At 33.3% G+C, this 15,672-nt stretch overlaps 1 protein-coding gene across 3 annotated transcripts in view; it reads left to right on the forward strand.

The window, feature by feature from the left end:
* Positions 1–531: 531 nt before the first annotated feature.
* Positions 532–15,672, forward strand: part of LOC134254213 (receptor-type tyrosine-protein phosphatase epsilon-like) — a 70,309-nt gene continuing 55,168 nt past the window's right edge. For 2 of the 3 annotated variants that reach the window (XM_062736762.1, XM_062736764.1), the window contains exon 1: positions 532–780. The gene's annotated coding sequence lies outside the window, so the exon portion shown is untranslated. Of the gene's footprint in view, positions 781–9,885; positions 9,946–15,672 lie in introns of those variants that run through there. The other variant, XM_062736763.1, reaches the window with a different exon arrangement.

The following is a 15,672-nucleotide window of genomic DNA, read 5'->3' on the forward strand; positions in this document are numbered from 1 at the left end:
TACTTGATTTTCAACTTGACAGTATAACTGTATATGTCAGTAGGACTCAATATAAATAAATGTTAGTCTATGCAAGATGGATAAAATCCAATATTAACTGGATTAGGTTGACTTCTAGTATAATAGACATTAAAACCCAATCCATGTATTTTTAATGATTAAGTAATTTGATTGTATTATCATTTATGAGCAGATGTCATCAGGTTTTTATTATACAATTGTAGTTACATAATGTGTCCTAATCAGGCATTACAGATACTGAGCTGAGGTATATAGTTAACAGATTTTAACTCCGAATTTTTTTTACTAGATACTCTGTGGGGTAATCTAGATTATGTAATGAAATATTGCAGTCCTGATACATCATTAATTTTACAATTTTTTCCCCTCTCTTCCATATAATGTGTAAAATTAGAATTTAATTTGAAATCTTGATAAATTTGAAAATGGTTTTATTTCTTAAGCAAGATAATGGTTTCTTTTTATTTGTGTTTTTGGTAGAGTTGATTTCCATTTTATGACAGGGGACGGTCAGGCTTGACTTGCCCGGAGGAATGATACAGATGAAAATTCCACCATTAAAGGGTGCATTTACTTTAAACATATCGAGAAGTCAGATCACCACAAGACCAGCGGGACCTGTACATTCTGGGGGGTACTCCACTGAAGGAGTGACACTGACCTCTACTTAGTGACCGTTATTGCTTTCCGGGGAAGGTGTCATTGGATTTGGATGTATTGGTTTCTTCTGCTGTATTGGAGCCACTCACTATAGTGCTCGTAAGTCAATATTAATCAAAGGACTCAGCTTAATGCTTAATTGTTAAAAAAATAACTGTGAGACACTAAGGGTTGTAGAGGTAGGAACAATGATCTGATTTAAGTGTGACTTATATGTCACATGTGGTATTGTACTTAATTAATAGCGAGGTATTGATTGCTTGGTGTCTGTTGATGGAATTGATAAAATCAAAGTACGGATTCTAATTCCGGGGAGTTTGGCTTTTGTGACGGATATATGGAATGATGGAGAATGTAAACATTGTGTTTTGGGCGACGGGAAATGTCCCCGGGTTAATTATACGCAGTGTCAACTCATTATAATATATACTGTGGGAAATCGTACTTTGAAATACAGGTAGGGGGTCAAACTTCAATTTTTTAAGTCAAAGTCATTACTGTTTAATTTTGTTTTTAATAATGAAAGAAAAAAAATTGATTTTAAACAAATATGAGATGAGTCGGTGACTGTTGATTCTTTTTGTTGTAAAATCTTGTTTGTTGTACTTTAAATCATCAGTATATCTTTTGTTCAGATATTTATTTCTGTTATAACATGATCACTACTGAAGAGCAGAAAGCCTAGACAAGGCTTATAGGAGATAATGCTAATGGAAAGTGAATGTAAAATAAGAACGGAATAAGATTGAGTCAGTTAGTATCGGCAGTGCTGATCTGTGCGCTGTAGGAGAGTAAGATTGTGTGAACTATGAAGACGCTACAGACACACAGCCCTAGCTTCAGTTGTTCAATATACTGTCACAATGTGTTGTTCTGAGAGATCAGCCAACCCTTTAGGCTACAAAGCTATTTGATATATATAAGGATGAGTTGGTCCATTTAGCAAAGGGCTTATTTTCTGATAACATCTGATGGATAAGTAGCAGTTAAGTCTTAATGAAGCATCCACTGTCCTCTATTAAGGGAAGTGTTTTTAATGGAAAAAGCAAGCAAGATGGACTAAATTTATTAATATGAGACAACTCAATGGTCTGAATTTTGAGGTAGATAAGTAAAACTTATACAGATCATACACGAAATTCCAGACAAATTTTGATTTACTAATCAACTTAAAGTAGATGAGATTTCAAAGGGGTGGGTGGGAAAATGGGCTCCTATTTTTGGGATCAAATTTTAATTAACCATATTAAAAAGTTCATTTAAATACCATTAACTAGTATACGATAGCCATTGGTAATATGATATTGTATCTGCATTAATAAAAAAATAAGAACTGATTAATATCTTTTATGAATAATTCATGAAAAAAAATGCACCCAAAATATAAAATTTCCAGAAAAAATATTTTTTTAAAAGATCAACAAACTCCATAAAAAAATTCATAATGATTCAGGAAGGAGACTGAAACTCATCAACTGAAATTTTTTGCATTTATCCTCTCCCATTAAAACAGCTGTTTGCCCATATCAAAATAGATGTAATATAAATAACTCCAACAAGGTCGTCGGAAACTAAGGTAGGCCAGATTTAAATTCAAAGTTGAGACTAAAGTCGGTATGTGAATGATGTTGTAACATCCAGAAGACACTGCATGCAAGAACAACTTTTTTCTAAGCCTTGACATTTGAGCATGCCTTATACTACAGAGGACTAAATATCACAGTATAAATGTAATTAATGTATCAAAAATAATCAATTCACTATTTTTTAATACAATTTTCCACTATGTCACGTACAATTAAGATAAAAGTGATGTGTGATTGCATCATTAACTCTAATGGAATTTCTTAATCACATTGATTTCCAGTCTAGTAAATCATAAAATGTAAGAAAAAATCCTAAATCTGAAAATTGAGGGCAATGGGTTCAATCTAGAAAGCAGGATCCCAAGGTCACATTTAAATAGGATTCTACCTGAGTGTGAATTTGTAAAGTTCATTGGAATGTATGCTTCTTCAGGTGAAACAGTGTCATTTATCTTTTCACAGGTTGACCATATAATACATGTATACAGTTTGTTTAATAAAAATACAGTGACTGTCTTAACATGCATTATAGGTCAAATTATTTTCCTTCTGCCCATATTTGATTCGATTCGATACTTAGTGTTTTGATAGTGACACAGTTTGGGTGACCTTTTTTCAGGTCAATTTAAAGGTCAACAGGTTATCTGCCATACTTCACATCCACATACTTTGCTTGATACCCAGTCTATGTCAACTTAATAATTATAGTCCTCAATGTTAGCAGGTGGAATACATGTATATGTTATACAAAAAGCCCTGATTTATATCGATTGGAACAGTTTCAAGACTTTAATGATACAAAAAACTTTTCCGTTTCACTTTTAAAAAATCAATATGGAAAGTTTGATGATCATCAAGCAGAATTAATGTTATACAATCAATTTCAGGGGAAGTATTAATATTTGATATCAGTTGATGGGGGAGTTTAGATAGCAGTTTACTGGGCCTGGGAAACTGTTTACCTGTACCCGGTAACTGCTCCTGTACACCTGGACAGGTTACACAGACTGTAACTACTCAAACAGTCTAGTACTGGAAAAGTAATACACAAAACCTTAAAGTGTTTAACATGCTGAATTCCAAATGCATAAAACACTAATGTGGTGCTTCATGTCATGATTTTAGAATATTTTATAGCATTTCATTTTATTTTTGCAAAATTTAAAAAAAATTGCAAAAATGTGTATGTGTTATAATATAATTGTAGTACATTGAACTAAAGATTATGTCAAGCAAATTTTTAGTCCAAAGTGCCTTATTTCATTAGTATTTTCCCATAGATATGTTGAATGCTAAGATATCTCGAAGTATTTTTTTGGTTCCATCAAGTCCGAGATAATAGATATACATGTAAATAGGGTAAATCACTTTTTATTCACAAGAAATTTATTTTTTAAAAAATGCAAAAATTTTTATCTGTTATAATATAATTGTTATACATTGAACTAAAGATTATTTCAAACAGAATTCATGAAAAAATTCTCACTTATAAATTTAATATCATTATACCATGGATATTTTGATGCAAATTTTTAGTCTCAAGTGCTTATTTCATTAGTATTTTCCCATAGATATCTTGAATGCTAAGATATCTCGAAGTATTTTCTCGGTTCCATCAAGTCCGAGATAATAGATATACATGTAAATAGGGTAAATCGCTGTTTAGCTCACCTGAGCCAAAGGCTCAAGTGAGCTTTTCTGATCACATTTTGTCTGTCCGTCTGTCCCTCTGTAAACTTTTCACATTTTCGACTTCTTCTCAAGAACCACTCGTCCGATTTTGACCAAACTTGGTACAAAGCATCATTGGGTGAAGGGGAATTTAAATTGTTAAAATGAAGGGCCAGGTCCTCTCACAAGGGGAAATAATCAAGAAAAGACAAAAATAGGATGGGGTCATTAAAAATCTTCTTCTTAAGAACCACTGGGCCAGAAAAGCTGAAACTTATGTGGAAGCATCATGGGGTAATGTAGATTCTAAATTGTTCAAATCATGACCCCAGGGGGTTGGGCAGGGCCACAATGGGGAATGACAGTTTTACATAAAAATATACAGGAAAAATCTTTGAAAATCTTCCTCTCAAGAACCACTGGGCCAGAAAAGCTAAAACTTATGTGGAAGCATGCTGGGGAAGTGTAGATTCTAAATTGGTCAAATCATAACCCCCATTGTTGGGCGGGGCCACAATGGGGAATGAAAGTTTTACATAGAAATATATAGGAAAAATCTTTGAAAATCTTCATTAGAACCACTTGGCCAGAAAAGCTGGAACTTATGTGGAAGCACCCTGAGGTAGTGTAGGTTTTAAATTATTCAAATCATGACCCTGGGGGTAAGGGTGGGGGCACAATAGGGATTCAAATTTTTTCATAGAAATATATAGGGAAAATCTTTAAAAATCTTCTTCTCAAGAACCACTGGGCCAGAAAAACTTAAACTTATGTGGAAGCTTCCTGGGATAGTGTAGATTTCAAATTGTCCAAATTATGATCAGTGGGGTAGGGTGGGGTCACTTTATGTATTACAAGGGGGGAATCTGGTAAAGAACAGCATGGTCAAAGCTTCTCAGGTGAGCGATGTGGCCCATGGGCCTCTTGTTATTCACAAGAAATTTATTTTCATGTAATTACAATAGTCTGTCTGCTCGTGAAAGTTAAATTCTCATATTTGTATCAGTAAGGATTATACAGCAAAAACCATAGCTCCCAACTATATCTAGCTTATGAATTCCGAAAGAGCTGTCTTGCAAAAATAAGGTGTTGCAAAAATAAAGTGATCTACAGTACACCCTTAATTTTAAAAATTGGAATTCAGAAGAACATTATGAGCTAACTTTGTCTTTGAGCAGTTGCTGGATTGTCTAATCACCTATAGGAAGGTTTGACTGTGACTTAGTGCATTCTAGTCCCTTCTGTCTGATTCTTTGTATTAAGGTAGGTCGCGGGTTTGCTTTTGTCATCAATTTTGGTACACAATTTCGACGATTCGAGCGGTTGTTTTGTGCACATTTGATAAATGACTTCAGTTACGTCACAAAGGCAACGTTACATTGTTTCCCGTTTAATTCTCTGCAAATGACTTCAAGTCTGTACGAATCAAGTAGATTAATACAAAGTGCATGCTATTGTACGTTAACCTCATACATGCACATGTTTTATAATTAAATTTCAGTCTGAATTCTGCTATGATTATATGTAATATCTTAGGACTAATTATATTCAAAACCAAATGAAAGGAATAATTTATATTCTAAGTATAACTAAACTGGTAAAAGTCAATCAGAATATATCAGCGTAAAAGTTAAGGTTTGCAGCAAAAAAGTTATCATAGATAAAAATTGTTTAGCGGAAAACTTGGGGGTGGTATGTGCGCACATTATTTGAAACTCAGGTGAACATGCGTATTGCATCATGACTGTTTTATGAAAAATTTTACATACTTTTCAGGATGGAATCAATCAGCATCACTAAAAACGGGTTAAATTTAATTACATGTATTTTTCTAGGTTTTTTAAAATTATCATCATCATTATCATAATTGTTTAGTTGTTATGTATTTAAATCTCATGTATTCTAATTGTTTTGCTGGCTAATAAATTGTGATATACATTTAAAATCAAATTTATACAAACACCTGGACTGTAAGACCTATAAGACACTGTAAACAATTTACAAGTATCCTTTTTAGCTCACCTGAGCCGAAGGCTCAAGTGAGCTTTTCTGATCAAAATTTGTCTGTTGTCTGTCGTCGTAGTTGTTGTAGTCATCGTCGTTGTCATAAACTTTTCACATTTTCATCTTCTTCTCAAGAACCATTGGACAAATTTCAACCAAACTTGCCATAAAGTATCCTTAGGTGAATGCAAGTGTTTGAAGGGCCATCTTTGTGTATTTGAATTATTGAAAAATTAATGGCATCATTTAAAAATCTTCTTTCAAGAACCACAAATGCATTTGGAGAGTCCTAGGTAGTGTAGATTCAAATATATCATGACCCCCGGGGGTAGCGGGGCCACAATGGCCGCAAAGTTTTACATAGGACTATATAGGGAAGATCTTTAAAAATCTTATTCTTAAGAACCATTGGTCCAGGAAAGATGAAACCACCAGATAGTGTACCGTTTGTTCAAATCAAAAAATGGCTGATCAAAGTTTTTTTGTGTATATGCCTGAAAAAACTTCCTATTGACCATGAAACATATCATGTGAAAAATCCTCAGGTAGTGTAGATATTTTATCACTCCCGTTGTTGTCACAATGGCTGATCAAAGTTTTACATAGGAGTATATAGGGAAAATCTTTATACCAAGAACCACTTCTGAAACTTTGTGATCAGTAGTGTAGATGAATTTCACAATACCAGTGGAGAAAATGGCTCAAGCAAAGTTTTACATAGGACTAGATACGGAAATCTTTAAAAATGTCTACCGAAGCCATGATTAGTGAATTTAAATGATGAATGAAATTAAATTTTCAAATTATAACCCCCAGGGATAGGGTGGGGTCACAATACTTTTAAAATATATCTTAAAAAATCTTCTTCAAAGGTAGCAAAGATATTAGTATACCAGTATTTATATGTGAACATTTATGTTACAAATGAAGTTTGTAAATCTTTAAATTTATTCAAATCATGACCCTTTGGGGTAGGGAGGGAAACAAAGGGAATCAAATTCAAATTTTTATGAAGTTACATATAGGAAGAAAATGTTTTTAACAAATCTTTTGTATCAAGAACAGCAAAGGAATATGCTGTATTAATATGAAGGCATTCTCAGGTATATTTTTTATTTTTTCAATTCTGATCTGATTTTTTATTCCCAGCCAATTTGCTCTGGTCAATGGGCCTCTTGTATATTTTTTTATAACAAAAAGCTCAAAGTGTAAAAGCTAAAAAGTGTTTTCCATTTTTTGTATTAAATTTTCAATATCTCGAAATTAACAAATTGAGAGTCAGGGTCATATCTTTTTCGACTAACAGAGAAAGAACCACAGGTAACCACCTTGTTTAAAATATATGATCAAATTTTTGTGTTATGCCTAAATCCAATTACCATGAATATCCTAAAAATACAGGTATCAATATTTTATCACCACGTTGTTGTCGCTGTACGGATTCTCATGCACGAAATGTATACCGTCCATTCTGACTTTGTGATCAGAGTATGAATTTCACAATACCAGTGAAAATAAGTTGCTGGTCATCTTAATATGTCTCCGCAATAATTTAAATGATGAATGAAATTAAATTTTGTATCTATGCCACTTTTTAAATCTTGCATATTCCAAAGGTTAAGATATTATACTCGTACTGTAAATGTGACTATGTTATAAATGATGTTGTAGATAAAAATAATGCCTTAAACGCAACATTCTAGCAGTATAAAAGAAAACTTTGAAATTATTTAGTAAAAAATCTGCGAGAACACGTATTGATTTTTTTATATCAGTAGTTTTAATTTTACTTCATGTTGACATTTTGAAATTTCTGACTAATTCGTCTATGTCTTTAAAAAGTTATCCAACCTTTTTAAAAGAAACTATTTTCACAAAATTGGCTTAAAACGTCATTTTTCCATGCATTTCAATGGTAAAGCTTAAAAAAAGTACCAACAACAATACCGCGTTTACAGCAATATAGCATTAAAACTGCGTAGGCAAATTTTATAAAAATTGCAGATAATATGCTGTGAATTCCAAGGAACATTATATCAAATTTTCAGGATGTGTTTTCTCATAAGAATTTTTAAGCAGTAAACCCGCGACTTACCTTAAATGTCCTCATCAGTTTTAATCTGTCAATCAATACATCACTCAACACTTCAAGGTTCAGCTTGCAGAACAAGTGATAAGTCCATCTACAGTAGCCAACCAATATTGTGTAATAATGGAGTAATCTTTTATTTTTGGGGATTTCAAAGTTGAAATTCAAATCTGTGGGTATAATATCTACTTGCATGCAGATAAAAAAAAAGCTTTCAATTTCACCACTTAAGAAAATGAGCGAAATTTATTAATTTTGAAATTATAATGTGTAAATAGTGTAAACAAGTGTAATACTATGTACTGGTATTAATATTTTTAAACAAAATTGATTGTATTTTGTTTTCTTTACTACATACTCTCAATTATTATGCCCCCGTTTGAAGAAGGGAGGGCATATTGCTTTGCTGCTGTCTGTCGGTCAGTCTGTCGGTCCATTTAGTTTCCGTTCATTTTCTTCACAACTGTTGCACATACTCAAATGAAATTTGGTATACAGGTATATCAGATAAATATCTAGGTCAACTTCTGTTTTGGGTAGGATTGCACCATTTTTGACAGAGTTATGCCCCTTGGACTTAGAAAAATTCCAATTATTTGCAGTTTCCATTCATTTTCTTTGTTGAGGTTGCACATACTGAAATGAAATTTAGTATACAGATTTATCAGATGAATATCTAGGTCAAATTTTGTTTTGGATATGATCGCGCCATTTTTGACAGAGTTATGCCCTTTTGGACGTAGAAAAATTCCAATTGGCGGAAGGGGGGCATAAGTGTTTTACAAACATCTCTTGTTTTGAGATATGTTTTCATTCCCAATGGACTTATAAGGGCCATAGATATAATATTGAACCTTTTTATAAGGAAAAAATATTGTGTCTCTATAAGCATTGACTGATTTTTTTAATATTGAATAAATGGAAACTAAATGCTAGAGAGCATAACAAATCTTTACACAAAACAGGTGTAGAGTTGATCAAAGATTTAGTTTAATTTACAAGAAGGAAAACATGAAACAGATGTGTCACTTAAAAGGCATATTACTTAAATAAGATTAAATAGGCATTTTGCCTGGCATCCTCTCCAATGTTCCCTTTGGAAAAATAAATATTGTTGTAAATTAAGTTCAAATAAAATAAATGGTTCACTGGATAATCCGAAATTCTTCAAGGTTATAGAAAAACTTACTTTAGACAGGTTTGAATTGTGACAGAGAGACATTTTATAGGAGATCTGAGCTCTCCCTGTGACACATTAGTATTTTATCTAGGTACTATTTATTGATTGCACATTGCATGTATGTTGATTCTTTGCATTGATGGATAAAACTATGTTGTTGGAATAATTAATATTCATGTGGAGAATCCTCTCAATGAAGTGCATATATAGTTTTAAAGTCTGAATATTAATTTCATGAATTATGAAGACAATTAATTATGATGGATTATTAAGATTCTAGCCCTACACAAGTGTCAGCAGGGAATTTGAATAAAGTGTGGGAGCTATATTTGTATAGAGGACAGATTTATGGAGAGAATGTATTTACCTGAGACCAGGTATGAAAGTCAATTGCTGGTGTAGATATGGAAGGTTTCCTGATATAAAAAAAAACCTGCCTCATTAGTCAGGATTCATGGAATACAATGAAACAACCATGTTATAGTCTCGGATTCTCGGCTCGTTTATAAGGCCTTGGATTTATACGAAAAATCTGTTGTGTCACCTGGATGGTTGTAAATTTCTGCGGAGCAATATATACCAAGATTAAAAAAATTGCAAAGCTTAAAGGCAGAAACGCAGTGTAGCAGGGTTAGTATTAGATCTTGTGTTTTGTGTTCTGAAAACGTTAAAAATGAGAATGGAACGTAGTGTCTCTAATGGATCTTATTTGGCAGATCTACCATTTCATTCAAGTGAGTTTGTGAAATGATTAACTTGAAAGTCTGGACCAGACTAGTAAGAATTATACTCAAGTGGTGCATCTTGTGATTAGTTTGGATTAAATAAGATGTGTGGGCTTGGTTGATTTAGAGGAATCAAGAGTCCAAAAGCAATTACCAGGGATTAAGCTTTTGATCGACCCACTTTTTCTCATCTAACCCGTATTTTATTCAATATTATAATGTAGATACATTGAAATGTTATTGGGCAGTATGCTAAGCCTATACTTGCTTGAGCTCTCAGACAAACCCTAACTTTCTTTGAAATTGTAAGCTAGTAGTAATGAGATAGTAAAAAAAAAGGTGATCATGCAATCTTGGTAGAATGCTGCTTTTTAATCTGTCATTTCCAGGTTTGATCAATTTTTGTATAGTTATGAAATCATTGATTTAAGATATAAGTTAGAAAGACATACATTTTACGCTGGTAAATGATGGCTTTGTAAATTTATTTTATATATAAATTAATGGAAATTAAAACAAAGTAGAAATTATTTTGCTATTTCAAGGAAAAACACTAATATTTATAGCCTTAACAGACCCCCAATATGTTGCAATATTGAAATGGAAAGAAGAATTAAGCAAGTAATGGTTTAAAAATAACCTCTGTAGCTCATCTAAGCTGTAAGTTTGAGTGAGCTTTTCTGATCTGCAACCATTGTCTGCCTACAAACTTTACACATTTTGACTCTTTTCTAGGACAACTGGGGCAATTTATCAACCAAACATGGCCCGCAACACCTTTAATGAATGTATTTGAAGTTTATTGAAGATTGTCAAAGCCATTTTAACAAGAATTAACTTTGGCAACTTTTGGTGAAATAATATGTTATCAAATTTTTTTTTTGGGGGGGGGGGGTGAAAAAAAATTAATTTTGGGCTGCTATTAATTCCAGTAGGATGCTTTCATATACATGTACATCTTATGAAAGAAAGGGACAGTAATGGAACGTAATATACTCATAGCTGACGTTAAAAAACATCAAATAGTCATTGACTTAGAGAAGTGAAATATATGTAAATAATTGTTGAGTTGTCACTCGTATTAATATTCAGCTATAATTCTGTAGATATTAACCATAAATGTCATAAATAGGGGACATATTGGCTCATGAAATACCTGCAAGCTAGATCAATGAAGCTTATGTATTCACAAAATTAGGGGCCTATATTAGATATGAAAAAACTCTGAATTATCCTGTGAGTTTTCCTCATATTAGACAATGAAGAGAATAATAAATACACAGTTCACAAGTGAAGATGTATAAATATTGCTTTCAAAGAAAACAATCCTTCAAATAATGTTGGGGCAATATATAAATAACTTTTTCATTTATGGAGGAATATTTACATCCACTGAATATTTTGTCCTTTATTTCTTAAGAAAACCCACTGCGCTAATCACTGCATGAACTACAGTCGGCATGCCGCCTGTACAGCTTTCTTGATCAGTGGCTGTTCCATCAATGAAACGTATAAAGACGTTTACATCATTAATAAAATAATTAATCTTTTTAATCCTACTTTAAATAATTATTTAAACAGATATAAATATAAACAATAAAATGTCTTTCTTTCTTTATTATTACTGGAATTAACGGTCGCAGCTATTGCAGAAAATTTTACATAACCCGCGTAAGCCCCATTTTTTTCTCAGTCACAAGACAATCTGGTTACTAACAAAGAGAAATATGATTTTACTTGGGAACATATGTGAATTATTTTCATATTAAAAGTGCATATAGAGCCATTGGAAAGAACCTTCATTCAGACATTGAAATGATAAGACACTATAAAACAGATAATCATGGCTTTGTATGGCATTTATGATTGATATTAGAAAAATATAGCTGTATACATGTCATTACTCTTACCAATGTGGCATTCAGACCTTACCAATGTGACAGTCAGACCTTACCAATGTGGCAGTCAGACTTTACCAATGTGACAGTCAGACCTTACCAATGTGGCAGTCAGACTTTACCAATGTGGTGGTCAGACCTTCGAATGTGACAGTCAGACCTTGCCAGTGTGGCAGTCATACCTTACCAATGTGACAGTATGTGACAGTCAGACCTTACCAATGTGGCAGTCAGACCTTACCAATGTGACAGTCAGACCTTACCAATGTGGCAGTCAGACCTTGCCAATGTGGCAAGCAGACTTTTCAAATGTGGCATTCAGATCTTAACAATGTAGCAGTCAGACCTAAAATACCAATATGGTGTTCAGAGCTTACCAGTGTGGTTGTCAGACTTTACCAATGAGGAAGTCAGGCTTTACCAATATGGTGGTCAGGCCTTACTTATGTGGACATCAAACTTAACCAATATGGTAGTAAGACCTTCTCAGTGTGGTGGTCAGACCTTCTCAATGTGGAAGTCAAACTTTACCAATGTGGTAGTCAGACCATATCAATGTGGTGGTCAGACCTTATCAATGTGATGGTCAGACTTTACTAATCTGACATTCAGACCTTATCAATGTGGAAGTCAGACCTTACCAATGTGTTGATCAGACCTTACCAAAGTGTTGATCAGACCTTACCGATGTGTTGGTCAGACTTTACTTATCTAATTCTAACTAACTAGTTAATGCAGGCATTGACCTTAACAGGTCAAAGACATTGACCTTACCTTAGCAGGCATTGACTAACTTAACTAAGTCAGACCTTACCAATAATGTGGAAGTCAGACTTTACCAATGTGGTGGTCAGATCTTATCAATGTGGAAGTCAGACTTTACTAATGTGGTGGTCAGACTTTACCAATGTGGTGGTCAGACTTTACCAATGTGGAAGTCAGACTTTACTAATGTGGTGGTCAGACTTTACCAATGTGGTGGTCAGACTTTACCAATGTGGTGATCAGACTTTACCAGTGTGGAAGTCAGACTTTACGGCTCAAGTTCAATATAAGACGAAAATAGTTCCAATTTTTTTTTCTCGTAAGAATATTATTTTTTGCATATTCATCAATATTCATAAATGTACAAAATAAAATAAATTAGCATATTTTGCATATGAATCAAATGTGAATATTAATGAATATTTGGGGCCATTATTGGTAAATTAGTTATATAAACCAATTGCATTCTATATTGTCAACCAATTATTATATAAAATGGATCATAAAGTACGAAACAAGATATGTATCTTACAAATGATTTTATTTAGGTATCAATAAATTTTAATGTGCACTTAGTAGTCATAAATGAACATTTGTTCATAAGCATGCTACTATGTCTGGTCAACAGGCAGACGGGTTGACATTATTATAAATGCTACTAAGGTTGACATTAGTGTAAATATATATTTCCAAATCATAAAATATCATTTGTTTAAAAAAATCCTTATATGTCTGCTTAACAGGTCGACAGGTCGACAGGTCGACAGGTTGACAGGTCGACAGGTTGACAGGTTGACAGGTAGACAGATTGACAGGTCGACAGGTCGACAGGTTGACATCAATAATACTGTGAAGTTTGAAAGTAAATTTGTTAATAAATGTGCTTTTATATCTGGTTGACAGGTTGACAACATTATTCAAATGTATTTTGAATTGACAAGAAGACGTGTTGACAATTTATATATTCAGCTCATTTATAGTAAAATGAGTCAGCATAATACACATTGTTGAGGTAATTTGGTTTCTGTGTCAAATGGAGATGTATATACATCTAACTGTTATCAGACATTCATATATAATGAGAATAAAATTTAGACTTTCAGGCATTCAATATACATGTATCTTATGATATAACCTGTCTACCTGTCAAGTGTGGTGACCTGTCAAACTTGTCAAATTTTTGTTCTTCATTTAAACTGTTGACCTGTCTACCTGTCGACCTGTCAAACCTGTCAAATTGTTGTTCTTAATTTAAACTGTTGACCTGTCTACCTGTCGACCTGTCAACCTGTCGACTTGTCAGCCTGTCGACCTGTCAACCGGTCGATCTTTCAAATTGTTGTTCTGAAAACAATTTCATTTGTTTAATATTCATTAAAAAGTAATTTGCATTTAATGTTTTGTTCATATATTTATATTAGAATATAATTGATATAATTATACATGAATATTTATGATCTTACAAAAATATTATAATAACAAAACCGATTTACAGCAGATTATGTGTAGGACTATTTTCGTCTTATTTTGTCTTGATCCGACTTTACTAATGTGGTGGTCAGACTTTACTAATGTGGTGGTCAGACTTTACCAATATGGTGGTCAGACCTTACCAATGTAGAAGTCAGACTTTACCAATGTGGTGGTCAGACTTTACTAATGTGGTGGTAGACCTTTTCAATGTGGTGGTCAGACTTTACTAATGTGGTGGTAAGACCTTTTCAGTGTGGTGGTCAGACTTTACTAATCTGACATTAAGACCTTACCAATGTGACAGTCAGAACTTACTAATGTAGTGGTCAGGATTAAAGACTTATAGTTAAATTAGCATGTTAAGAGTTTAAAGGTTCAAACCCTTGTCTGATCCACCGCATTTTCTCCTTTCTGGTTACATAATTTGGTGTTGTGAAAACCCCTGTAGCAGCAGTTATATTAAAACTTCTTTTTAACTAATTAGATCCTATTTTTTCAAGTCAGCTGTAAATCTAACTTTATGTATGAGGGAGAAGAGTTAGGTCAAGGAGTTTCATGGGTTGGGTCTCTACCTATGTTATCTACTAACAGTTTCATGCACTCATTGCCATTTAGGTAACTAGCTTACATTTTTATCCTGCAGTTTTTGCCTTTAACATATCATGTAGAGTGTAGGTATCTAGCCAATGTGTACAACATGTAAGAAATGTAAATGTATAAATAGACCTCAAGTCAGTCTTCATTGTCAGAAATGTTACCTGTTAAGGTCAATGCCTGCATTAATTTTATATATGAATTTTACTATTGTAATACTTGATGCATGAAAAATTATTTTCATGTTTGTTGACCTAACTGTTTACCAGTAGCATTTGCAAGAATAATATAGGTATTTTTAGAAAAGAATCAGTAGGTACAAAAATCATCTTTTTAAATTATTCTTTTTACCAGAACAAATTTCCCTAGAACAGTATATTGGTTTCTTTTGCTTGCATAAACAGTTTGAAAGTCCTTCAAATCCTTATTATTTTAAGCTCATCTCAAGCATCGCAGTTAAAAGTTTTTACAAGTCCATTCCAAGTAATTATAAGCCACCTTAAACTGAACTAAAATGGCTTGAGTGATGTATTAGGAATGTCCAGCCTTTTTCAGATGCTGAAAGATTAACCAGGTGAATTTTTCAAGCATATGTTCATTTCCAAGTAACTTTAACTCCTATGTGACCAAACTTATATTTAGATGCATATCAAACTACCAGATCAGTAAATGTTTCATTTGCTGGATTTGACCTTCAGTTTCTTGATGCCAGTCACAGAGTTAAATTTTTAGGGCAAGTCTATACCCAGGTAACAGTAAGCTTTATGACGATTTAAACTCACATCATTCTGTAATTATTAGCTCACCTGAGCCGAAGGCTCAAGTGAGCTTTTCTGATCACATTTTGTCCGGCGTCCGTCTGTCCGTCTGTCTGTCCGTCTGTCTGTCTGTCTGTCTGTCTGTCTGTCTGTCTGTAAACTTTTCACATTTTCGACTTCTTCTCAAGAACCGCTGGGCCAATTTCAACCAAACTTGCCACAAAGTATCCTTGGGTAAAGGGGATTAA

Source organism: Saccostrea cucullata, unplaced genomic scaffold (assembly GCF_032062105.1).
Source record: "Saccostrea cucullata isolate Sc308-1 unplaced genomic scaffold, CSIRO_AGI_Scuc_v1 ctg239, whole genome shotgun sequence".
Classification (NCBI taxonomy): Eukaryota; Metazoa; Mollusca; class Bivalvia; order Ostreida; family Ostreidae; genus Saccostrea; species Saccostrea cuccullata.